Source organism: Salvelinus alpinus, chromosome 28, assembly GCF_045679555.1.
Source record: "Salvelinus alpinus chromosome 28, SLU_Salpinus.1, whole genome shotgun sequence".
In the NCBI taxonomy this organism is placed as follows: domain Eukaryota; kingdom Metazoa; phylum Chordata; class Actinopteri; order Salmoniformes; family Salmonidae; genus Salvelinus; species Salvelinus alpinus.
Window position 1 is genome coordinate 14,686,345 of NC_092113.1, and position 26,727 is coordinate 14,713,071.

Consider the following 26,727-nt stretch of genomic DNA (forward strand, 5'->3'; position numbering starts at 1 on the left):
TTTATTCACGTGTGTACAGTTTTGTAGGAAAAGTAAGGAGCGCTGTTTTTCTCCTGCCGTGAGTGACTGTGTGTTCCTATGTCTTGGGCGTCTATTGGTATTGTACCTGACCCATTTTTGGACTTGCCTATTAAAGACGCTACTCTGACATCTCTGCTCTCCTGCGCTTGACTACCTTAACTACCTCAAGTACAAAGTCGCAACAACAACACAACATTAAAGCGTTTCCACCGCAATTTCTCGCGAAATTAATTTTACAGTAACAAAAAGATCCCACCATGACGAACAAACAAAGTGTCTCTCTGCATTTATAAGATTGTACTGACATATCCTGTTTCCATCAGCTGGGTTTTAACTTTTTTCATGCATCAGGTTAGGTAACTCATCCGTATGAAATGGTTGGATGGAAACCTGGTTAAATAGAAGAATAAAACGAATGTATCAAAGTACACGGTGAGTTATCCTTTATTCTCGTTACAAAGTACTATTGGGTTACATTTGCACCACACCCCTTACGAAAAAAGATGGCATTCAGAGTGCAGTATAACTGCTGTTAGAGTGCAGTATAACTGCAGTGTGCTGCTAATACTGCGTCCAAAATAACACCGTTTCTTTTACTGCAGTAATTTTGCAGTAAAACAGCAATTGTACTGCAGATATTTTGCAATTACTGCGTCCAAAATACCACAGTTGACTGCAGTTACTGCAGTTTCAAAACAGCAATATTTTTTTGTAAGAGAGAACGCACTGCCTCTGCAACGCAATGCTGCAAGGCAAATGCCTTGTTCTATTGGAAATTCATGTAGGCTACATCTTGTGTACCAAAACGCAATAACACTGTCGATCTAATCGAAATATCACCCGACGCTGCCGCCAACTGGGAGGACCAACAAACAAGGAAGGACGTCGTTACGTATCAATGTAGACATTTGAATCATTATTTCATCCACCCAATGGAATGGTCATCCGCCCAATGGCATGGTCGAGACAACGGGTAGCGACCTAAAAGGACACTAACATGTAAGTATTTTACATTTTGTATCCGACACATCAGTCATTCCAGTTCCGTTTAGGGATACTCTCAGGACTTCTGTATCCCGATGGCCAGCATCAGCATGTTCGTGGTCTATGGCTGTCATTACTGTAAAGCCAAAGACCGTGGATGCCGTTACCCAGTGGCGCACATGTTTTACGCCAAGTCATTAATACAGTATTTACACTCTGCATAGCCTAAACTGATTAAAGCACTGCTGTTCTTCAGTCACATCATGCTTAATGATGGTTGATAGATAAACAAAAGCGTCGTACAGCATCAACAACATCTGGTTGTATCTAGCCTATTTAATCCTTTACATTACGTAGGAAGCATTACAAAGGCATTCTGTATAGGCTGTAAATTAGTTAGTTCATACAATACAGTCATCATACTGACTGATGGGCTGATAACCGACTGATTATTATTATTATTGACCATTATTTTACAATTAGGTGGATTTAACTGGCTACCTGTCCATTGGTATATGCCTTAGCACATATTCTATTTACAGGAGTATGAGAGGATTCACTCGAATACTTTTTTGGTTATTAGCGCATGAATTTGCTGCCGGATTTGCCCATCATGACAAGAGGAAGTGTTGAGGCGTGACACCGAGGAAAACAATGGAAGAAAACGCAATGGATATTATATAGGGCGAAACTAAACTTGGTGGCATAATTTCGCCTGGTATTATTATTCCGTTATAACAGTGCCACAGCAGCGATTTGTTTTTAGTCTCGCTGTTGTAGCCTGAATAGCCTACATATCTGATCAATGAGCGGTCGACATGCAGGGTGTTTAAATATAAGACACCTACGTCTTTTCTGCATAGGCCTACTGGGTTTCCGATCATGCTCCCATCCTTTGTCTATGCAGTCGCGCAACAAAGCCATGCAGCGCGCAACACAGTTTCATGCATGTTATTGTATTCACTCAGGTTATTATAAAAAATGGTCAAACAGTAACACCTGCGTCTCTATGGTCAAACAGTGGCACCTGCGTCTCTATGGTCAAACAGTGACACCTGCGTCTCTATGGTCAAAAAGTGACACTTGCGTCTCTCGTGTTGCTTCCTCGTACTTAGGCTAAATCAACATGGCAAAATGTCCTCCCTGCAGTCTCCAAACGCTACTGTGTGCGAGTGGCGTGCCTGCATTGTGCACCTGCTCTTTTACAAAAGCACGTGAAATAGGTTTTGGCCCAATGAATGCATACCAACCTACTAAAAGATAAACCTCATGCTTACTCATGGTACACATTATGTGCATCCTATGGTCTGTAACCTTTCGTAACCAGCATTTGCATATAAACCTATAACATACTGAATAAAACAGAAATGTCGACAACAAAAAAGAAGAACAAAGAAACGTCCCCTATATCTTGTATGCCTGGGGATATATTGTCATTACACTATAACAGTCTCTGTGAGAATTTGATTTCAATACTGAACCACTGCCAGACCAGGCTTGATACATGGCAGTTTTACACACTTAAAACCCTTCTCTGTTTCCCCATGCCTGTAACATTATTTTAAGAGTGATTCTCAGTAACACTTGATCCCTTGTCCCTGATACATAATTGACAGGGGTCTCCCATGTGTCCATTGTTAAGTGCCCATTGACTCTGGTGTGCATCCCCCATCCCACAGGAGGCCACTACTCACTTTAAAAACCACATGAAAAATTTGTCCTGTTGACTGAGTGACAGCAGTGGTTGCAGAGGGCAACGTGTTGAAGGTCTTAAACCAAACACGGTCCCCAGACCCCCCATACCCTCCCCGACCAATCCTACTATATGCCACTATGTGGATGGAGAGATTATCCTCTGTGTGTTATGGTGTGGTTCCAATAAACTATATAGATGTTAATCATAATATGTTTTGATCCAAGGACCATACATGTTAGGGTCATATAGAATAAGGTAGTGTAAAACTAAGTGTGTGTGTGTGTGTGTGTGTGTGTATGCATGCATGTGTGTGTGTGCGTATGTTATGATTGAATGTGTGTGTGTGTGTGTGTGTGCTGGTGAGAAGTTCAAAGGAAAGAATAAGACCTATATACTTCATATTCTTGTTATACTGTGTATGCACGACCATGCCTGCCATAAGCCCATGCAATAGCAATGAGAACCATATACGGTCTGGACTCTGGTTAGGCATCCCCAGCCTGGTTCTGGTTAGCGAGGTTCAGCCTCCTCCCTCTCCCTGCCACCTGCTCCCCATTTGAGCCTGGCAAACGGATATTGCCTGAGTGAGCTCCATTTGGCACAATAAGGAGAGGTAGCCACCAAAACAAACCACTTATCTGTGTGTGTGTGTGTGTGTGTGTGTGTGTGTGTGTGTGTGTGTGTGTGTGTGTGTGTGTGTGTGTGTGTGTGTGTGTGTGTGTGTGTGTGTCAAGTTAGTATGTTTTTTTTATGTTTTATTTTATTTCACCTTTATTTAACCAGGTAGGCAAGATGAGAACAAGTTCTCGTTTTCAATTGCGACCTGGCCAAGATAAAGCAAAGCAGTTCGACACATACAACAACACAGAGTTACACATGGAGTAGAAAAACAAGTCTATATACAATGTGAGCAAGTGAGGTGAGATAAGGGAGGTAAAGGCAAAAAAAGGCCATGGTGGCGAAGTAAATACAATATAGCAAGTAAAACACTGGAATGGTTGATTTGCAGTGGAAGAATGTGCAAAGTAGAGATAGAAATAATGGGGTGCGAAGGAGCAAAATAAATAAATACAGTAGGGAAAGAGGTAGTTGTTTGGGCTAAATTATAGATGGGCTATGTACAGGTGCAGTAATCTATGAGCTGCTCTGACAGCTGGTGCTTAATTAAAGCTAGTGAGGGAGATAAGTGTTTCCAGTTTCAGAGATTTTTGTAGTTCGTTCCAGTCATTGGCAGCAGAGAACTGGAAGGAGAGGCGGCCAAAGGAAGAATTGGTTTTGTGGGTGACCAGAGAGATATACCTGCTGGAGCGTGTGCTAAAGGTGGGTGCTGCTATGGTGACCAGCGAGCTGAGATAAGGTGGGACTTTACCTAGCAGGGTCTTGTAGATGACCTGGAGCCAGTGGGTTAGGGGACGAGTATAAAGCGAGGGCCAGCCAACGAGAGTGTACAGGTCGCAGTGGTGGGTAGTATATGGGGCTTTGGTGACAAAACGGATGGCACTGTGATAGACTGCATCCAATTTATTGAGTAGGGTATTGGAGGCTATTTTGTAAATGACATCACCGAAGTCGAGGATTGGTAGGATGGTCAGTTTTACAAGGGTATGTTTGGCAGCATGAGTGAAGGATGCTTTGTTGCGGAATAGGAAGCCAATTCTAGATTTAACTTTGGATTGGAGATGTTTGATGTGAGTCTGGAAGGAGAGTTTACAGTCTAACCAGACACCTAGGTATTTGTAGTTGTCCACATATTCTGTCAGAGCCGTCCAGAGTAGTGATGTTGGACAGGCGGGCAGGTGCAGGCAGCGATCGGTTGAAGAGCATGCATTTAGTTTTACTTGTATTTAAGAGCAATTGGAGGCCACGGAAGGAGAGTTGTATGGCATTGAAGCTCGCCTGGAGGCTTGTTAACACAGTGTCCAAAGAAGGGCCAGAAGTATACAGAATGGTGTCGTCTGCGTAGAGGTGGATCAGAGACTCACCAGCAGCAAGAGCGACATCATTGATGTATACAGAGAAGAGAGTCGGTCCAAGAATTGAACCCTGTGGCACCCCCATAGAGACTGCCAGAGGCCCGGACAACAGACCCTCCGATTTGACACACTGAACTCTATCAGAGAAGTAGTTGGTGAACCAGGCGAGGCAATCATTTGAGAACCCAAGGCTGTCGAGTCTGCCGATGAGGATGTGGTGATTGGCAGAGTCGAAAGCCTTGGCCACGTCAATGAATACGGCTGCACAGTATTGTTTCTTATCGATGGCGGTTAGGATAACGTTTAGGACCTTGAGCGTGGCTGAGGTGCACCCATGACCAGCTCTGAAACCAGATTGCATAGCGGAGAAGGTATGGTGGGATTCGAAATGGTCGGTAATCTGTTTGTTGTCTTGGCTTTCAAAGACCTTAGAAAGGCAGGGTAGGATAGATATAGGTCTGTAGCAGTTTGGGTCAAGAGTCTCCCCCCCTTTGAAGAGGGGGATGACCGCAGCTGCTTTCCAATCTTTGGGAATCTCAGACGACACGAAAGAGAGGTTGAACAGGCTAGTAATAGGGGTGGCAACAATTTCAGCAGATAATGTTAGAAAGAAAGGGTCCAGATTATCTAGCCCGACTGATTTGTAGGGGTCCAGATTTTGCAGCTCTTTCAGAACATCAGCTGACTGGATTTGGGAGAAGCAGAAATGGGGAAGGCTTGGGCGAGTAGCTGTGGGGGGTGTAGTGCTGTTGACCGGGGTAGGGGTAGCCAGGTGGAAAGCATTGCCAGCCGTAGAATAATGCTTATTGAAATTCTCAATTATAGTGGATTTGTCTGTGGTGACAGTGTTTCCTATCTTCAGTGCAGTGGGCAGCTGGGAGGAGATGTTCCTATTCTCCATGGACTTTACAGTGTCCCAGAACTTTTTTGAGTTTGTGTTGCAGGAGGCAAATTTCTGCTTGAAAAGCTAGCCTTGGCTTTTCTAACTGCCTGTGTATATTGGTTTCTAGCTTCCCTGAAAAGTTGCATATCACAGGGGCTGTTCGATGCTAATGCAGAACGCCATAGGATGTTTTTGTGTTGATTAAGGGCAGTCAGGTCTGAAGAGAACCAAGGGCTATATCTGTTCATGTATGTGATGTAACGTACATCAAATCTAAAAGAAAACACGACTGAGTGAACTTTATAAGAATATAGATACTCTGTACTCAGCTACTCTGTAAATATAGTTTACCAAGCTACAAGTTACTTCACAGCAGAAGAACTTAAGCTACACTAAATCTACCCCAAAGAAAAATATAGTTTACTGAACTGAAGTTACGTCACAAAAGAAGTTCACTACATCTAAACTACTTCGTGATATATTATCATATCTAAATCTTAAATGTCATAGACTACAAAGTGCAAGAACAGATCACTCTGGAGTCAGGTGTTAACAGAATGTGTAATTTATTGAATGCAAGTGAGAATTAGACGTGTCTGATGTTGAAAGAGAAAGGAAATGATTGCCTACCATACCTATGTTTTCTTCTTGCAAAAAAAGTAGTGTGTAGTTCCAGTAGTTAGCTAAATCCGCTCCATGGTAAAAAATAAAAAGGTAACTGAAAACACTACCGAGATTTAAAATTAGATAAACTACCACCAAGCTATTGCAAAATGTAGTTAAATTACTAATTGAACTACAGTTGAAGTCGGAGGTTTACTTACACTTAGGTTGGAGTCATTTAAACTCATTTTTCAACCACTCCACAAATTTCTTGTTAACGAACTATAGTTTTGGCAAGTCGGTTAGGACATCTACTTTGTGCATGACACCAGTAATTTTTCCAATAATTGTTTACAGACAGATTATTTCACTTATAATTCACTGTATCACAATTCCAGTGGGACAGAAGTTTACATACACTAAGTTGACTGTGCCTTTAAACAGCTTGGAAAATTCCAGAAAACGATGTCATGGCTTTAGAAGCTTCTGATAGGCTAATTTACATCATTTGAGTCATTTGGAGGTGTACCTGTGGATGTATTTCAAGGCCTACCTTCAAACTCAGTGCCTCTTTGCTTGACATCATAGGACATTCAAAAGAAATCAGTCAAGACCTCAGAATTAAATTGTAGACCTCCACAAGTCTGGTTCATCCTTGGGAGCAATTTCCAAACGCCTGAAGTTACCACGCTCATCTGTACAAATAATAGTACGCAAGTATAAACACAATGGGACCACGCGTTCTGTCTCCTAGAGATGAACGTACTTTGGTACGAAAAGTGCAAATCAGTCTCAGAACAACAGCAAAGGACCTTGTGAAGATGCTGGAGGAAACAGGTACAAAAGTATCTATATCCACAATAAAACGAGTCCTATATCGACATAACCTGAAAAGCCTCTCAGCAAGGAAGAAGCCACTGCTTTCACAATACGGTTTGCAACTGCACATGGGGACAAAGATTGTACTTTTTGGAGAAATGTCCTCTGGTCTGATGAAACAAAAATAGAACTGTTTGGCCATAATGACCATCGTTATGTTTGGAGGAAAAAGGGGGATGCTTGCAAGCTGAAGAACACCATCCCAACCGTGAAGCACGGGGGTAGCAGCATCATGTTGTGGGGGTGATTTGCTGCAGGAGGGACTGGTGCACTTCACAAAATAGATGGCATCATGAGGTGGGAAAATTATGTGGATATGTTGAAGCAACATCTCATGACATCAGTCAATGAGATGACTGACATCAGTCAGTCATCAGGAAGTTAAAGCTTGGTCGCAAATGGGTCTTCCTAAGGACAATGACCCCAAGCATACTCCCAAAGTTGTGGCAAAATGGCTTAAGGACAACGAAGTCAAGGTATTGGATTGGCCATCACAAAGCCCTGACCTCAATCCTATAGAAAATGTGTGGGCAGAACCTAAAAAGCATGTGCGCACAAGGAGGCCTACAAACCTGACTCAGTTACAGCAGCTCTGTCAGGAGGAATGGGCCAAAATTCACCCAACTTATTGTGGGAAGCTTGTGGAAGGCTACCCAAAACGTTTGACCCAAGTTAAACAATTTAAGGGCATTGCTACCAAATACTAATTGAGTGTATGTAAACTTCTGACCCACTGGGAATGTGAAGAAAATACATTTAAGCTGAAATAAATCATTCTCTCTAATACTATTCTGACATTTCACATTCTTAAAATAAAGTGGTGATCCTAACTGTCCTAAAACAAGACATTTTTACTAGGATTAAATGTCAGGAATTGTGAAAAACGGAGTTGAAATGTATTTGGCTAAGGTGTATGTAAACTTCCCACTTCAACTGTACATGTAGTTCACTACTCCCTAACACTGGATAGTGGCTAGTTTGGTTGTCAGACAAGAATTTGTTCAATACATGTTATTTTTAAACGTACTGTATCCCCTTTTAAAGATTTACTGTTATCTGCAATGCTTTTTCAAATACTCTAGTGAAGATACAAGCTATTGCAATGCCTAGTGTACTGTATATAGATACCACTCTTCCCTGTCTTCATTTGCATGAAGAAAATAATTGAAATAACTTTAAATAGCTTGACATTGAAAGACAACTGTCAAACTGACTCACATGTTAGATTAATTTTACTGTACTGAGCTGATGTGAGACTTGTTAGCACTATAATAAATAAAATAAAATGTTATTTGTCACGTGCATTGTAAACCACAGGTGTAGACTAAAACTGAAATGCTTACCTACTGGTCCGTTTCCAACAATGCAGAGTTAAATACAGCCTAATACCAAAGAATGTCTGTTCTATGTAATATATTCCCAAATAAATGTGTTCTCAAATATTTAATTGTATGTGTTATGCTGTGTGTAATGAACTGACATGCATGATTGTTGCTTACACTGATGTTCAGATGAAGGGAATTAAACAGTGTACAATGCGCACCACCGTGGCACTCAACTCAGGGCGATGTTAACAAATTAGCAAAAACATTCTTCTCAATAACACTTGTGTCTGTAGGCACCGCACACTACAACAAAAGCTAGCTAAACCGTGGGAAAGCTAGGCTACTGCATGCACTCTCAGGAGTGACGTGTCAAGGCCTTCAAGAAGGCGGAAGTAAAACAAAGTCCGTAGAAGGCCCTCACTGTTTCCCACTGCCCTCCACTCTCCATGTCGTTGAACTGGTTGACCTATATCCTGCTCTGAGTGTTCCGTAGCTTCACTGTGGGGTCTGGTTCATTTGTAGCGCTGTGTTTATTTTTTCAGTCTTTCTTTTCATCTCTGTAGTTGAGGCAAGCCCAACCTCGGCAGGCAGTGAGCATCAGGGTCAGCAGACACATGTAATTAATTAGCATCATCGACATGGTGGCCTCTCCTCACCCCTCAGAAAGCTCATATAAGGGTAAGTCTGGCTTGGAGATGTCTGATTGGCTTACTGGAGGTCATTTCTTCCAGTCGGTTTCACCTGCGATCCGACACATCAACAGCAGATAGCGAGCCTGCCTGGAAAAGTAGGGCAGGAGGTTCATTTGTGTGTGTCGGAATGCGTCTTATTTTGGATGGAATCGGACCTTTACACAGTGATCTGTACAGTAACTTGACATCATTTTCCTCCACTCAACAAACTCATACCTATCCCCATCAAAATCACCCCACCCCTATAGGCCTGATGCATTGGTGTGTCCTCATTTATGACTCTCAGCCGCCAAAGACAAATAGTGCTGGGGTGCAACCAGGAGAGGTGAGAGTTAAAAGAGCCCTCCCCTCTCCTAATAGTGTTTCGCGGTACACCGAAACTTCACTACTTTTTTGATACTAGAACATGAAAAACATTTTGGTACTAGAATTTGTGTTACTTTCGGTCAAATGTGTCTGTCATATACCGATGTGTCTAGTAATTTGTCTGAATCTTTTCAAGGTGGCAGTAGCTAGCCAGGCTACTTTGGCTTGGTCATGCAGCTGACACAGCGCAAGCCACTTTTGAGAAGCAAGTGAAAGGAGAGAAAATGAAAAACATCATACCTCCATGACTGCAGCTTGTTGACAAAACTGTCTCCATAAGCGAACTATGTGAATACTTTGATTACAGAGCAGATGATGAGGGCCAGTCCACCGAAAAAACTGTGCAAAGGTGTTACAAAGCAGTGCAGTGCACTGTATCATTGTCGTTATTCTACTAAATTAAAATTATTTTTGATTGACAATGACATGATCATACTGTATATTCAGTATGCCATTCATGTGAGCATTATAGTATGAGAGCAGCAGGTAGCCTAGTGGTTAAGAGCGTTGGGCCAGTAATAGGTCGCAGGTTCAAATCCCCGAGCCGTCTAGGTGAAAAATATGTTGATGTGGCCTTTACCAAGGCACTTAACCCTAATTGCTCCTGTAAGTCACTCTGGATAAGAGCCTGCTAAAAATGACAAATGTTTTTAAAAATTACACAACCCTAAAGTCATGTGAAATTCACTATATTTAGTCTCCTTGGTATTTGTCTAGGCTTGCTATCAGTAACCACTAGCCAGCCAACAGCCCTGGGGGGTGCATTGCACCCTGGGAAGTGAAATCGTAGTATGCTGTGTAAAATCCATTGAATTTATATGTTGTGTAGACTATTGCAATATAGAAGCTTCAAAGTGTTTTTATGTTGTTTTGGAACTAAACTATTAATTTAATACATTCAATTATTTTGCTGCAAAGAATTAATGAATCACAGGAGGTTGATGGAACCTTAATTGGGGAGGACAGGCTTGTGGTAATGGCTGGAGTGGAATATATGAATGGTATCAAATAAATCAAACACATGGTTTGATGCCATTCCGTTCACTTCATTATTATCAAATCAAATGTATTTATATAGCCCTTACATCAGCTGATATCTCAAAGTGCTGTACAGAAACCCAGCCTAAAACCCCAAACAGCAATCAATGCAGGTGTAGAAGCACGGTGGCTAGGAAAAACTCCCTAGAAAGGCCAAAACCTAGGAAGAAACCTAGAGAGGAACCAGGCTATGAGGGGTGGCCAGTCCTCTTCTGGCTGTGCCGGGTGGATATTATAACAGAACATGGCCAAGATGTTCAAATGTTCATAAATTACCAGCATGGTCAAATAATAATAATCACAGTAGTTGTCGAGGGTGCAGCAAGTCAGCACCGCAGGAGTAAATGTCAGTTGGCTTTTCATAGCCGATCATTAAGAGTATTTCTACCGCTCCTGCAGTCTCTAGAGAGTTGAAAACAGCAGGTCTGGGACAGGTAGCACGTCCGGTGAACAGGTCAGGGTTCCATAGCCGCAGTCAGAACAGTTCAAACTGGAGCAGCAGCACGGCCAGGAGGACTAGGGACAGCAAGGAGTCATCATGCCAGGTAGTCCTGAGGCATGGTCCTAGGGCTCAGGTCCTCCGAGAGAGAGAAAGAAAGAGAGAAAGAGAATTAGAGAGAGCATACTTAAATTCACACAGGACACTGGATAAGACAGGAGAAGTTCTCCAGATATAACAAACTGACCCTAGCCCCCCGACACATAAACTACTGCAGCATAAATACTGGAGGCTGAAACAGGAGGGGTCAGGAGACACTGTGGCTCCATCCGATGATACCCCCGGACAGGGCCAAACAGGAAGGATATAACCCCACCCACTTTGCCAAAGCACAGCCCCCACACCACTAGAGGGATATCTTCAACCACCAACTTACCATCCTGAGACAAGGCCGAGTATAGCCCACAAAGATCTCCGCCACGGCACAACCCAAGGGGGGGCGCCAACCCAGACAGGAAGATCACGTCAGTGACTCAACCCACTCAAGTGACGCACTCCTCCTAGGGACGGCATAAAAGAGCACCAGTAAGCCTGTGACTCAGCCCCTGTAATAGGGTTAGAGGCAGAGAATCCCAGTGGAGAGAGGGGAACCGATCTGGCAGAGACAGCAAGGGTGGTTCGTTGCTCCAAAGGCTTTCCGTTCACCTTCACACTCCTGGGCCAGACTACACTCAATCATATGACCCACTGAAGAGATGAGTCTTCAGTAAAGACTTAAAGGTTGAGACCGAGTCTGCGTCTCTCACATGGGTAGGCAAACCATTCCATAAAAATGGAGCTCTATTGGAGAAAGCCCTGCCTCCAGCTGTTTGCTTAGAAATTCTAGGGACAATTAGGAGGCCTGCGTCTTGTGACCGTAGCATACGTGTAGGTATGTACGGCACGACCAAATCGGAAAGATAGGTAGGAGCAAGCCCATGTAATGCTTTGTAGGTTAGCAGTAAAACCTTGAAATCAGCCCTTGCCTTAACAGGAAGCCAGTGTAGGGAGGCTAGCACTGGAGTAATATGATACATTTTTTGGGGTTCTAGTCAGGATTCTAGCAGCCATATTTAGCACTAACTGAAGTTTATTTTTTGCACATTTGTGGCCTGCTGGAGGTCATTTTGCAGGGCTCTGGCAGTGCTCCTCCTTGCACAAAGGCGGAGGTAGCGGTCCTGCTGCTGGGTTGTTGCCCTCCTACGGCCTCCTCCACGTCTCCTGATGTACTGGCCTGTCTCCTGGTAGCGCCTCCATGCTCTGGACACTACGCTGACAGACACAGCAAACCTTCTTGCCACAGCTCGTATTGATGTGCCATCCTGGATGAGCTGCACTACCTGAGCCACTAGTGTGGGTTGTAGACTCCGTCTCATGCTACCACTAGTTTGAAAGCACTGCCAGCATTCAAAAGTGACCAAAACATCAGCCAGGAAGCATAGGAACTGAGAAGTGGTCTGTGGTCACCACCTGCAGAACCACTCCTTTATTGGGGGTGTCTTGCTAATTGCCTATAATTTCCACCTTTTGTCTATTCCATTTGCACAACAGCATGTGAAATTTATTGTCAATCAGTGTTGCTTCCTAAGTGGACAGTTTGATTTCACAGAATTGTGATTGACTTGGAGTTACATTGTGTTGTTTAAGTGTTCCCTTTATTTTTTTGAGCAGTGTATATAGTGAAAACAATAGTGGTCCCAAAACGGAACCTTGAGGAACACCGAAATGTACAGTTGATTTGTCAGAGGACAAACCATTCACAGAGACAAACTGATATCTTTCCGACAGATAAGATCTAAACCAGGCCAGAACTTGTCCGTGTAGACCAATTTGGGTTTCCAATCTCTCCAAAAGAATGTGGTGATCGATGGTATCAAAGGCAGCACTAAGGTCTAGGAGCACGAGGACAGATGCAGAGCCTCGGTCTGACGCCATTAAAAGGTCATTTACCACCTTCACAAGTGCAGTCTCAGTGCTATGATGGGTTCTAAAACCAGACTGAAGCATTTCGTATACATTGTTTGTCTTCAGGAAGGCATTGAGTTGCTGCGAAACAGCTTTTTCTAACATTTTTGAGAGGAATGGAAGATTCGAAATAGGCCGATTAGTTTTTTTATATTTTCTGGGTCAAGGTTTGGCTTTTTCAAGAGAGGCTTTATTACTGCCACTTTTAGAGAGTTTGGTACACATCCGGTGGATAGAGAGCCGTTTATTATGCTCAATATAGGAGGGCCGAGCACAGGAAGCAGCTCTTTCAGTCGTTTAGTTGGAATAGGGTCCAGTATGTAGCTTGAAGGTTTAGAGGCCATGATTATTTTCATCATTGTGTCAGGAGATATAGTACTAAAACACTTAAGTGTCTCTCTTGATCCTAGGTCCTGGCAGAGTTGTGCAGACTCAGGACAGCTAAGCTTTGGAGGAATACGCAGATTTAAAGAGGAGTCTGTAATTTGCTTTCTAATGATCATGATCTTTTCCTCTTAGAAGTTCATGAATTTATTACTGCTGAAGTGAAAGTCATCCTCTCTTGGGGAATGCTGCTTTTTAGTTAGCTTTGCGACAGTATAAAAAATAAATTTCAGATTGTTCTTATTTTTCTCAATTAAGTTGGAAAAATAGGATGATCGAGCAGCAATGAGGGCTCTTCGATACTGCACGGTACTGTCTTTCCAAGCTAGTCGGAAGACTTCCAGTTTGGTGTGGCGCCATTTCCGTTCCAATTTTCTGGAAGCTTGCTTCAGAGCTCGGGTATTTTCTGTATACCAGGGAGCTAGTTTCTTATGACAAATGTTTTTCGTTTTTAGGGGTGCAACTGCATCTAGGGTATTGCGCAAGGTTAAATTGAGTTCCTCAGTTAGGTGGTTAACTGATTTTTGTCCTCTGACGTCCTTGGGTAGGCAGAGGGAGTCTGGAAGGGCATCAAGGAATTATTTGTGTTGTCTGAGAATTTATAGCACGACTTTTGATGCTCCTTGGTTGGGGTCTGAGCAGATTATTTGTTGCAATTGCAAACGTAATAAAATGGTGGTCCGATAGTCCAGGATTATGAGGAAAAACATTAAGATCTACAACGACTGTGACAGTGAGTAGGTCCAGAGACATGTTGGACAAAACCCACTGAGTCGATGATGGCTCCGAAATTATGAGGTGTCTTCCCCTCAGCAGCCTCCACTGTAATGAATCATAGGTCATTTGACCCAATATAAGAAAATAACCCTGGGTCTCTGATATGGTTTTGCATAAGGTACATTTAAGGTATTCTTCTGTTATTTAATATGGGATTTATTTTTTTGCAAGAATTTGAATAAAGAATTGGCCGCAGGGTGATGTTAGCCCTGTGAGCAGCAAGTGGAAAGCCATTATTGGGTCAGTGCCTGCCTTGTCCAGTCTCATTAGCTCCAATAGAGTGAGCTGTGGCCTGTGGGGTGTACTGTTACTGCAATGAGCTGGAAGGCTGGGGGATTTTTCCACACATACCTTTCTGTACAGGAGGACATCACACACTGGTTGGCATATTATGGGTGTCAATGGAATCCGTCCATTAAGAAAGCTATTGATATTAAATACAGTTTAACCACACTGGGACTATCTGTTCCTGGAGTCTCCCCACAGCCCAGTTACACATCTGACTCATGTGTTGTTCTGAGGCAGTACCAGGAAGTGCTGATTAGGCTTCAAGATCAGCCAAGAGGTTTCAAAGTTCACATTGCTTTCAATTAGGATGGAAAGGCCTCATCCAAAATACTGAATGTGCCAATCCCAAGGAAGACTGGGCAGGGCATAGGTTTGATATCAAGAGACAGCAATGTGCTGCTCAACTGCTGCGTAGGGAGATACAGGCTGTTAAAACTGCTGCTACTGCTGCTGTTAGTGAAAAACGTTGGTAGGGAAGCTTTGGGGATTTAAAATGCATTTTAGCTCAGTGGATACAGTATGTTAGATACTGTACTAGTGGATGTACCAAACGGATCACCTAACAGAACTGGTCTCATCTGCTGTATGGAATACATATAAACAGAAGGGAAATGAAAAGACAGTCAGCACATCTTTAGGAGAAAAATAATCTAAAGGAAAAGGAAAGTAAAACTGAAGATCAGTTACTCTGACTTGGTGTAAACAGTTTTTGAATAGGTCTTACTTACATTTTCCAAAATTCTAAAAGGAAATCTCTGAATACACTTGGCTGAATCAACTGTGGTTGAGGTACCTGTATCAAGCACAAATATGAAAGGCATCTAGTTTTATGGCACACAGTTGTATTGTATATACATTCCATAATAGAGCAGTAAAGTGTAATAACATCAACTTACTCTGAGTAGGATTCCAAAGGGCACCCTGGACCCAGTGTCACTACAGTTACTGTCACTGTTACATTTGGTAGGGTACAATGTAACGTGCGTAACCAGAGTACATTTGTATAAATTGTAGCTAAGGAGATGGACTACACATTTGGAAATGTAGGACCTATTTCCTACCTTATGAAAAACAAAATCGTAATATTTCAAATTCTTCACTGGTCCTGTTGCTATTTCATGTAGCCTTATCATGCATAGCCTGCAGAAGCATCATGAAGAGAAGCTTAGTAGCTACCTGTTTAATTGGGAGGTAATGTCCCATGACAACGGCATCTGGACAATGATAACATAAAACTGCTGCCATAACCAGGATCATAAACGGATGAGTCCTGTCCGCCCCATGTGTTTCAGGTTGGCCCTGCCTTACGCTTCAGGCACCCAGAGGGAAAACTAGCCACTAACATGCACACGGGACTGATTTTTTATTTTTTTTTATTTTTATTTAACCTTTATTTAACCAGGTAGGCAAATTGAGAACACGTTCTCATTTACAATTGCGACCTGGCCAAGATAAAGCAAAGCAGTTCGGCACATACAACAACACATAGTTACACATGGAGTAAAACAAACATATAGTCAATAATACAGTGAAAAAAATAAGTCTATATACAATGTGAGCAAGTGAGGTGAGATAAGGGAGGTGAAGGCAAACAAATATATGTATAAATAAATAAAAAATATAAAAAAGGCCATGGTGGCGAAGTAAATACAACACAGCAAGTAAAATAAAAAATAAAAACACTGGAATGGTTGGTTTGCAGTGGAAGAAAGCGCAAAGTAGAGACAGAAATAATGGGGTGCAAAGGAGCAAAATAAATAAATAAATACAGTAGGTAAAGAGGTAGTTGTTTGGGCTAAATTATAGATGGGCTATGTACAGGTGCAGTAATCTATGAGCTGCTCTGACAGCTGGTGCTTAAAGCTAGTGAGGGAGATAAGTGTTTCCAGTTTCAGAGATTTTTGTAGTTCGTTCCAGTCATTGGCAGCAGAGAACTGGAAGGAGAGGCGTCCAAAGGAAGAATTGGTTTTGGGGGTGACTAGAGAGATATACCTGCTGGAGCGCGTGCTACAGGTAGGTGCTGCTATGGTGACCAGCGAGCTGAGATAAGGGGGGACTTTACCTAGCAGGGTCTTGTAGATGACCTGGAACCAGTGGGTTTGGCGACGAGTATGGAGCGAGGGCCAGCCAACGAGAGTGTACAGGTCGCAGTGGTGGGTAGTATATGGGGCTTTGGTGACAAAACGGATGGCACTGTGATAGACTGCATCCAATTTATTGAGTAGGGTTTTGGAGGCTATTTTGTAAATGACATCACCGAAGTCGAGGATTGGTAGGATGGTCAGTTTTACAAGGGTATGTTTGGCAGCATGAGTAAAGGATGCTTTGTTGCGGAATAGGAAGCCAATTCTAGATTTAACTTTGGATTGGAGATGTTTGATGTGAGTCTGGAAGGAGAGTTTACGGTCTAACCAGACACCTAGGTATTTGTAGTTGTCCACATATTCTAAGTCAGAGCCGTCCAGAGTAGTGATGTTGGACAGGCGGGCAGGTGCAGGCAGCGATCGGTTGAAGAGCATGCATTTAGTTTTCCTTGTATTTAAGAGCAATTGGAGGCCACGGAAGGAGAGTTGTATGGCATTGAAGCTCGCCTGGAGGGTTGTTAACACAGTGTCAAAAGAAGGGCCAGAAGTATACAGAATAGTGTCGTCTGCGTAGAGGTGGATCAGAGAATCACCAGCAGCAAGAGCGACATCATTGATGTATACAGAGAAGAGAGTCGGTCCAAGAATTGAACCCTGTGGCACCCCATAGAGACTGCCAGAGGCCCGGACAACAGACCCTCCGATTTGACACACTGAACTCGATCAGAGAAGTAGTTGGTGAACCAGGCGAGGCAATCATTAGAGAAACCAAGGCTGTCGAGTCTGCCGATGAGGATGTGGTGATTGACAGAGTCAAAAGCCTTGGCCAGGTCAATGAATACGGCTGCACAGTATTGTTTCCTATCGATGGCGGTTAAGATATCGTTTATGACCTTGAGCGTGGCTGAGGTGCACCCATGACCAGCTCTGAAACCAGATTGCATAGCGGAGAAGGTATGGTGGGATTCGAAATGGTCGGTAATCTGTTTGTTGACTTGGCTTTCGAAGACCTTAGAAAGGCAGGGTAGGATAGATATAGGTCTGTAGCTGTTAGGGTCAAGAGTGTCCCCCCCTTTGAAGAGGGGGATAACCACAGCTGCTTTCCAATCTTTGGGAATCTCAGACGACACGAAAGAGAGGTTGAAGAGGCTGGTAATAGGGGTGGCAACAATTTCAGCAGATAGTTTTAGAAAGAAAGGGTCCAGATTATCTAGCCCGGCTGATTTGTAAGGGTCCAGATTTTGCAGCTCTTTTAGAACATCAGCTGACTGTATTTGGGAGAAAGAGAAATGGGGAAGGCTTGGGCGAGTAGCAGAGGGGAGGGCAGTGCTGTTGTCCGGGGTGGGGGTAGCCAGGTGGAAAGCATGGCCAGCCGTAGAAAAATGCTTATTGAAATTCTCAATTATAGTGGATTTGTCGGTGGTGACAGTGTTTCCTATCTTCAGAGCAGTTGGAAGCTGGGAGGAGGTGTTCTTATTCTCCATGGATTTTACAGTGTCCCAGAACTTTTTTGAATTTGTGTTGCAGGAAGCAAATTTCTGCTTGAAAAAGCTAGCCTTGGCTTTTCTAACTGCCTGTGTATATTGGTTTCTGGCTTCCCTGAAAAGTTGCATATCACGGGGGCTGTTCGATGCTAATGCAGAACGCCATAGGATGTTTTTCTGTTGGTTAAGGGCAGTCAGGTCAGGAGAGAACCAAGGGCTATATCTGTTCCTGGTTCTAAATTTCTTGAATGGGGCATGCTTATTCAAGATGGTGAGGAAGGCATTTTTAAAAAATGACCAGGCATCCTCTACTGACGGGATGAGATCAATATCCTTCCAGGATACCTCGGCCAGGTCGATTAGAAAGGCCTGCTCGCTGAAGTGTTTCAGGGAGCGTTTGACAGTGATGAGTGGAGGTCGTTTGACCGCTGACCCATTACGGATGCAGGCAATGAGGCAGTGATCGCTGAGATCTTGGTTGAAAACAGCAGAGGTGTATTTGGAGGGCAAGTTTGTTAGGATGATATCTATGAGGGTACCCGTGTTTACGGAATTGGGGTGGTACCTGGTAGGTTCATTGATAATTTGTGTGAGATTGAGGGCATCAAGCTTAGATTGTAGGGTGGCTGGGGTGTTGAGCATGTTCAAATTTAGGTCGCCTAGCAGCACGAGCTCTGAAGATAGATTACATTTACATTTAAGTCATTTAGCAGACGCTCTTATCCAGAGCGACTTACAAATTGGTGCATTCACCTTATGATATCCAGTGGAACAACCACTTTACAATAGTGCATCTAACTCTTTTAAGGGGGGGGGGGGGGGGTTAGAAGGATTACTTTATCCTATCCTAGGTATTCCTTAAAGAGGTGGGGTTTCAGGTGTCTCCGGAAGGTGGTGATTGACTCCGCTGACCTGGCGTCGTGAGGGAGTTTGTTCCACCATTGGGGTGCCAGAGCAGCGAACAGTTTTGACTGGGCTGAGCGGGAACTGTACTTCCTCAGAGGTAGGGAGGCGAGCAGGCCAGAGGTGGATGAACGCAGTGCCCTTGTTTGGGTGTAGGGCCTGATCAGAGCCTGAAGGTACGGAGGTGCCGTTCCCCTCACAGCTCCGTAGGCAAGCACCATGGTCTTGTAGCGGATGCGAGCTTCAACTGGAAGCCAGTGGAGAGAGCGGAGGAGCGGGGTGACGTGAGAGAACTTGGGAAAGTTGAACACCAGACGGGCTGCGGCGTTCTGGATGAGTTGTAGGGGTTTAATGGCACAGGCAGGGAGCCCAGCCAACAGCGAGTTGCAGTAATCCAGACGGGAGATGACAAGTGCCTGGATTAGGACCTGCGCCGCTTCCTGCGTGAGGCAGGGTCGTACTCTGCGAATGTTGTAGAGCATGAACCTACAGGAACGGGTCACCGCCTTGATGTTAGTTGAGAACGACAGGGTGTTGTCCAGGATCACGCCAAGGTTCTTAGCACTCTGGGAGGAGGACACAATGGAGTTGTCAACCGTGATGGCGAGATCATGGAACGGGCAGTCCTTCCCCGGGAGGAAGAGCAGCTCCGTCTTGCCGAGGTTCAGCTTGAGGTGGTGATCCGTCATCCACACTGATATGTCTGCCAGACATGCAGAGATGCGATTCACCACCTGGTTATCAGAGGGGGGAAAGGAGAAGATTAATTGTGTGTCGTCTGCATAGCAATGATAGGAGAGACCATGTGAGGATATGACAGAGCCAAGTGACTTGGTGTATAGCGAGAATAGGAGAGGGCCTAGAACAGAGCCCTGGGGGACACCAGTGGTGAGAGCACGTGGTGCGGAGACAGATTCTCGCCACGCCACCTGGTAGGAGCGACCTGTCAGGTAGGACGCAATCCAAGCGTGGGCCGCGCCGGAGATGCCCAGCTCGGAGAGGGTGGAGAGGAGGATCTGATGGTTCACAGTATCAAAGGCAGCCGATAGGTCTAGAAGGATGAGAGCAGAGGAGAGAGAGTTAGCTTTAGCAGTGCGGAGCGCCTCCGTGACACAGAGAAGAGCAGTCTCAGTTGAATGACTAGTCTTGAAACCTGACTGATTTGGATCAAGAAGGTCATTCTGAGAGAGATAGCAGGAGAGCTGGCCAAGGACGGCACGTTCAAGAGTTTTGGAGAGAAAAGAAAGAAGGGATACTGGTCTGTAGTTGTTGACATCGGAGGGATCGAGTGTAGGTTTTTTCAGAAGGGGTGCAACTCTCGCTCTCTTGAAGACGGAAGGGACGTAGCCAGCGGTCAAGGATGAGTTGATGAGCGAGGTGAGGTAAGGGAGAAGGTCTCCGGAAATGGTCTGGAGAAGAGAGGAGGGGATAGGGTCAAGCGGGCAGGTTGTTGGGAGGCCGGCCGTCACAAGACGCGAGATTTCATCTGGAGAGAGAGGGGAGAAAGAGGACAAAGCACAGGGTAGGGCAGTGTGAGCAGAACCAGCGGTGTCGTTTGACTTAGCAAACGAGGATCGGATGTCGTCGACCTTCTTTTCAAAATGGTTGACGAAGTCATCAGCAGAGAGGGAGGAGGGGGGAGGAGGGGGAGGAGGATTCAGGAGGGAGGAGAAGGTGGCAAAGAGCTTCCTAGGGTTAGAGGCAGATGCTTGGAATTTAGAGTGGTAGAAATTGGCTTTAGCAGCAGAGACAGAAGAGGAGAATGTAGAGAGGAGGGAGTGAAAGGATGCCAGGTCCGCAGGGAGGCGAGTTTTCCTCCATTTCCGCTCGGCTGCCCGGAGCCCTGTTCTGTGAGCTCGCAATGAGTCGTCGAGCCACGGAGCAGGAGGGGAGGACCGAGCCGGCCTGGAGGATAGGGGACATAGAGAGTCAAAGGATGCAGAAAGGGAGGAGAGGAGGGTTGAGGAGGCAGAATCAGGAGATAGGTTGGAGAAGGTTTGAGCAGAGGGAAGAGATGATAGGATGGAAGAGGAGAGAGTAGCGGGGGAGAGAGAGCGAAGGTTGGGACGGCGCGATACCATCCGAGTAGGGGCAGTGTGGGAAGTGTTGGATGAGAGCGAGAGGGAAAAGGATACAAGGTAGTGGTCGGAGACTTGGAGGGGAGTTGCAATGAGATTAGTGGAAGAACAGCATCTAGTAAAGATGAGGTCAAGCGTATTGCCTGCCTTGTGAGTAGGGGGGGAAGGTGAGAGGGTGAGGTCAAAAGAGGAGAGGAGTGGAAAGAAGGAGGCAGAGAGGAATGAGTCAAAGGTAGACGTGGGGAGGTTAAAGTCACCCAGAACTGTGAGAGGTGAGCCATCCTCAGGAAAGGAACTTATCAGGGCGTCAAGCTCATTGATGAACTCTCCAAGGGAACCTGGAGGGCGATAAATGATAAGGATGTTAAGCTTGAAAGGGCTGGTAACTGTGACAGCATGGAATTCAAAGGAGGCGATAGACAGATGGGTCAGGGGAGAAAGAGAGAATGTCCACTTGGGAGAGATGAGGATCCCAGTGCCACCACCCCGCTGACCAGAAGCTCTCGGGGTGTGCGAGAACACGTGGGCAGACGAGGAGAGAGCAGTAGGAGTAGCAGTGTTATCAGTGGTAATCCATGTTTCCGTCAGTGCCAAGAAGTCGAGGGACTGGAGGGAAGCATAGGCTGAGATGAACTCTGCCTTGTTGGCCGCAGATCGGCAGTTCCAGAGGCTGCCTGAGACCTGGAACTCCACGTGGGTCGTGCGCGCTGGGACCACCAGGTTAGAGTAGCAGCGGCCACGCGGTGTGAAGCGTTTGTATGGTCTGTGCAGAGAGGAGAGAACAGGGATAGACAGACACATAGTTGACAGGCTACAGAAGAGGCTACGCTAATGCAAAGGAGATTGGAATGACAAGTGGACTACACGTCTCGAATGTTCAGAAAGTTAAGCTTACGTTGCAAAAAATCTTATTGACTAAAATGATATAGTACTGCTGGCTGGTGAAATAGGCTAGCTAGCAGTGGCTGCGTTGTTGACTTTGTTTGAAAGTGTAGCTGGCTAGGTAACCTCTAACTGGCTAGGTAACCTCGACAATTACTCTAGACTACACAATTATCTTGGATACAAAGACGGCTATGTAGCCAGCTAAGATCAAACAAATCAAACTGTTGTACTGTAATGAAATGAAATGTAATACTACCTGTAATACTACCTGTGGAGCAAAGCGGAATGCAACTACTCGCTCCAAACCAAACCGGAAGTGCGTATCGTAGAGGGAGAGGCAATAGAAGTGTTGTTTCTTGTATTATTGTCTTTTGTGTCTTTAGAGGACTGCTTCACCTTAATGTCCCCTTTCCCTTTTCTTCTGTCCTTATTTTGTCCCACTTTGTCCCTTCTTTGTCCCTTCTTCTCTTCTGCCAACTAGACACTCCTTGTTAGCTAGCTAGCTTCTTTCAGGAATGTCCCTAGCAACTGCCTAGCAACAGGTAAACAACTTAGCTAGCTAAGAAAACGGTATAATTTTATGAAAAATTGTTACTTTTTCAAAAGCCTTTCTTCTTTGTTTGCTGCTTGTTTGGTCTCCTATTCAGTTTGCAGTTTTCTTTTGATTTTTTTTTCGATGTACTTTACTCTAAAAAAACATTTAAATTTCAATATTTGTAGGAGCTCATCTTTTCAGCTGCTGCTGCTTAATTTGGAACTCCGGAACATAGATGGGGGGCAATCAGTTCACATATAGTGTCCAGAGCACAGCTGGGGGCAGAGGGTGGTCTATAGCAGGCGGCAACGGTGAGAGACTTGTTTTTAGAGAGGTGGATTTTTAAAAGTAGAAGTTCAAATTGTTTGGGAACAGACCTGGATAGTAAAACAGAACTCTGCAGGCAATCTTTGCAGTAGATTGCAACACCGCCCCCTTTGGCCGTTCTATCTTGTCTGAAAATCTTGTAGTTGGGGATGAAAATGTCAGAATTTTTGGTGGTCTTTCTAAGCCAGGATTCAGACACGGCTAAAACATCAGGGTTGGCAGAGTGTGCTAAAGCAGTGAACAAAACAAACTTAGGGAGGAGGCTTCTAATGTTAACATGCATGAAGCCAAGGCTATTACGGTTACAGAAGTCATCAAAAGAGAGCGCCTGGGGAATAGGAGTGGAGCTAGGTACTGCAGGGCCTGGATTCACCTCTACATCACCAGAGGAACAGAGGAGGAGTAGGATAAGGGTACGGCTAAAAGCTATGAGAATTGGTCGTCTAGAACTTCTAGAGCAGAGAGTAAAAGGAAGTTTCTGGGGGCGATAAAATAGCTTAAAGGAATAATGTACAGACAAAGGTATGGTAGGATGTGAATACAGTGGAGGTAAACCTAGGTATTGAGTGATGATGAGAGAGATATTGTCTCTAGAAACATCATTGAAACCAGGTGATGTCATCGCATATGTGGGTGGTGGAACTGAGAGGTTGGATATGGTATAGTGAGCAGGGCTAGAGGCTCTACAGTGAAATAAGCCAATAAACACTAACCAGAACAACAATGGACGAGGCATATTTACATTAAGGAGAGGCATGCTTAATCGAGTGATCAATAAGGGTCCAGTGAGTAGAGGTTGGTTGGGGTCACGGCGATCCAGACAGCAGGCCGGGTAGATGGCTATCGGTAGCAAGATAGCATAGGATGGAGGTCTAATTGTAGATACCTCGTGCGTTTCCGTCGGTAGGTTAGTGGGGTTCCGTGTGGTAGAGGGGATCAATCCAAATTGGCAAAATAGATATAGTGACCCAAGAAAAAATAAAAAATAAAAAATAAATAATAATAATAATAATAATTGTCCGATATACTTATTCAGATAGCAGCCGATAAGACAGCTAACGATTAGCGGGCCCCAGATGAGCGTTCAGGTAACGTCGGGACGGGGGTGCCAGTTGGATAGCACCCTCGGGCAGATAACGCCGCCAGTCAGTCGTGAAGGCCCGGTGGGGCTCCGTATCTGCAGCAACAACAACAACAACAAAAAAAAACGGGTCCGGATAGGTGACTGTAGCCCAGGAATGGCTGATGGAACTCCTCAGCTGGCTGGCTCCGGAATAAATTACGTTTGCTCCGGGATCGACGTAAGCCAATAGTCACACGGTTTGCAGCTAGCTAGCTGCGAGATCAAGGTGCAAATGTCCAGAGCCTGCGGCTGAAATCCGGTGATGAAGTAGGAAAAAAATCCGGTGATGTGGTAGTGAAAAAGCAGTCCTATATGCTCTGGGTTGATATCGCGCTTGCAGACTGGCAGGTATTGGCCCGAGCTGAAGCTGGCTGGTGTCCGAGTTAAGGGTGAAGACCGCAGCAGTGGCTAACTGACTACTAGCTAGTTATCTGGCTAGCTTCTGATTGGGGTTACGGTTCTAAAGTATAAAAGAAATAGCAGATCCGTACCACATTGGGTGAGGCGGAATGTATATTCAGTTCCTAAATGGAAAGTGAAATTAAAATATATACGAAATGCATACGAAAAAAAACGAGGACTATTTACGCGGGACAAGACAAGACAAGACAAACACACGTCCGACTGCTACGCCATCTTGGTCCACTGATGCATAGACATACTGTAGGTACAGTGGGAGTGTGTGACAGATAGTCAGTTAAAGATGGAGAACTGGGACCTACAGTGTGGCATATTGTTTAGACTGAGCGCGTGTAGCTGTATGAGATGCGCTACGGCCCGGATGTTGGAGAGGGATGGACAGACAGACAGACAGACAGACACTGTTTCCATGCTGAGTCCAGGGCCTGGCGTTCTGGCAATGTCATAGTGCCCAGCCTCAGTCCCAGTCAAGATCTCTGCTGGCCTGAGGGACAACCTGCTGACGCCTACTCGCTGAGGGCCCGGCTGTCTGTCCGTATGTCCCTGGCTGTCTGTCTGTCTAGCCGTCTGTCTGGCAGTTCTATACCTGCTGTGCCATGTCTTTCTGTCTGTCAGTTCTTGTTTGCAGCTCTGTCTACTGTATGATGTAAGTTGTAGTTTTCTTGTGGCTGCTATGTATGGAGTGTTTCCCTCTGTCTCGCTAGTGCTTTTGGGGTGACTATGTGCATCAAAATGTCCTGATATTCTTTTTTTGAGGGCATACAGTATGGATGTACTGTAACTGTATAAAGATAAACAGTATGGAGAACAATACTACCCTGGGGCCAAACAGAGATGAAGGAATCTCAGGGTTTTAATAGTGTACTTTGTAGACTAGACACAATGGTTAGATCAGTATCGGAGATTGTTCTAATGGAAATAGTATGTTTGCTGTTGCCTGAACCTCCCAGGAACATTGAGCCAACGGGGGCTGAACGACAACAATGTTAGTGGGCTGTTCCCTGGTTCGTTTTGTAGTGATTGGTTAAATTTTAGTTTTTCTTTCGGACATCTATGACGTTGTTATCGGACCATACATTGTCTGATCTCAGCAGGCAAAACCAAATGCTCTGGACCAATCTGTCACAAGACAGATACAGAAACATACAGTACTTCCCCAAATTATTGATTTTCAAATATGTTTAGTTTAATATTTTCCCAAAAAATTATGTTTGTCAGCGTCAAGTTACAGTACCTTATTACCGAACTTAAACCTGATAATAAGTGTGTTACATCCATATTCCATCCTCTATGTTGTAGTTGAGGAACGGAGGTCGAATTAAGCATTAGTATTGAAAGTGCTTCCCTTCCAGGAACAACAGGTGAGAATGAGTAGGGTGGCTTCCCTACCCTGCTATTTTATGTGAGACAGTGGTTCTACCCAGAGCCACGTATTTAGGGTACGTTTGTAAATTCACTCTGGCAATCTACTCTCAAGTTCAGAGCACTCTGGTTTGAGAGTATCAGAGCGAAGAATAATTTAGGAATTTACAAACATCCTAGCACTGTGGTTATGACAGGTGTCAGTAAACATTGGCTAAAAAACTGTCATTAAACCTTAAGAAAACATGAAAACAGTATAACCAGCTATGCTAGGGTGAGTGAAATGGTCCGAGTGAGGTGATCTCTCATTTGTGACTAAAAGTAGCTAGCAAGCTAGCCAACGTTAGCCAGTTAGCTTGGGTGCATGATTGCTGTTGTGAGGTCAGATTGCTCGGATCAACTCTACTTCTCGGCCAGAGCGTCCAGTGTGCACTCTGAATTTACAAACTGACAATCTGACAACACTCTGAATTTAGGAACGGCCCAGAGTGCACTCTTGACTATCCAGGGTAAATTTACGAACACACCCTTAAAAAGTTGGGCCTTTGAGGTTTCTGAATTATGATGCATTTGCATGACCCTACAACATTCTATGGCAGCCATGTTACCTCCCCATTAAAATTACATGGGGGATATTTAAACAATGCTATGGAACTGAATGTCGAGAATAAGAACAATATAAAACATTCTAAAAGTTGTCCCAAATCTAAATATATGGCTCTGGTTCTACCTCTTGGCTCTGCATGCAATCCAACAACACATCAAAGGAAACTGTTTACCAAAGAGGAGGAAACCCTCCTCACTCCAAAGCAAACACTGCTGCTATTCATAAGAATGAGCTGCTATTCATAAGAATGAGGACCGGTAGCCCCTTTGCTTATTCATCTGAGCTCCCTCATTTTGATCTCACTTTGATATAGAAATGAAAAGACTCGAAGATCCCAATATAAATGGAACAGGTCTGTAAAACACTAGAAGGTTTGCCAAATCTTGTGTTTGGGCCTTGTTTTTCTTCATATATCCGTTGCACTGGGATACGCAAACAACTAAATAACGGACATCACCCCATGGCTCATTGTGAACATTGTACCCTGGCTCAAATGCGTCCTTCCAGCTCCAGACCCGTTCCCATAGTCTAATCTAGAGTCTTAGTCTCTCTCTCTCAAACTATCTG

At 44.5% G+C, this 26,727-nt stretch overlaps 1 protein-coding gene across 2 annotated transcripts in view; it reads left to right on the plus strand.

Moving 5' to 3' along the window:
• The first annotated feature begins 647 nt into the window (after positions 1-647).
• The window catches only part of LOC139557244 (solute carrier organic anion transporter family member 4A1-like), a 61,072-nt gene continuing 34,992 nt past the window's right edge, over positions 648-26,727 (plus strand). For both annotated transcript variants that reach the window (XM_071371774.1, XM_071371776.1), the window contains exon 1: positions 648-1,020. The gene's annotated coding sequence lies outside the window, so the exon portion shown is untranslated. The remainder of the gene's footprint in view (positions 1,021-26,727) is intronic.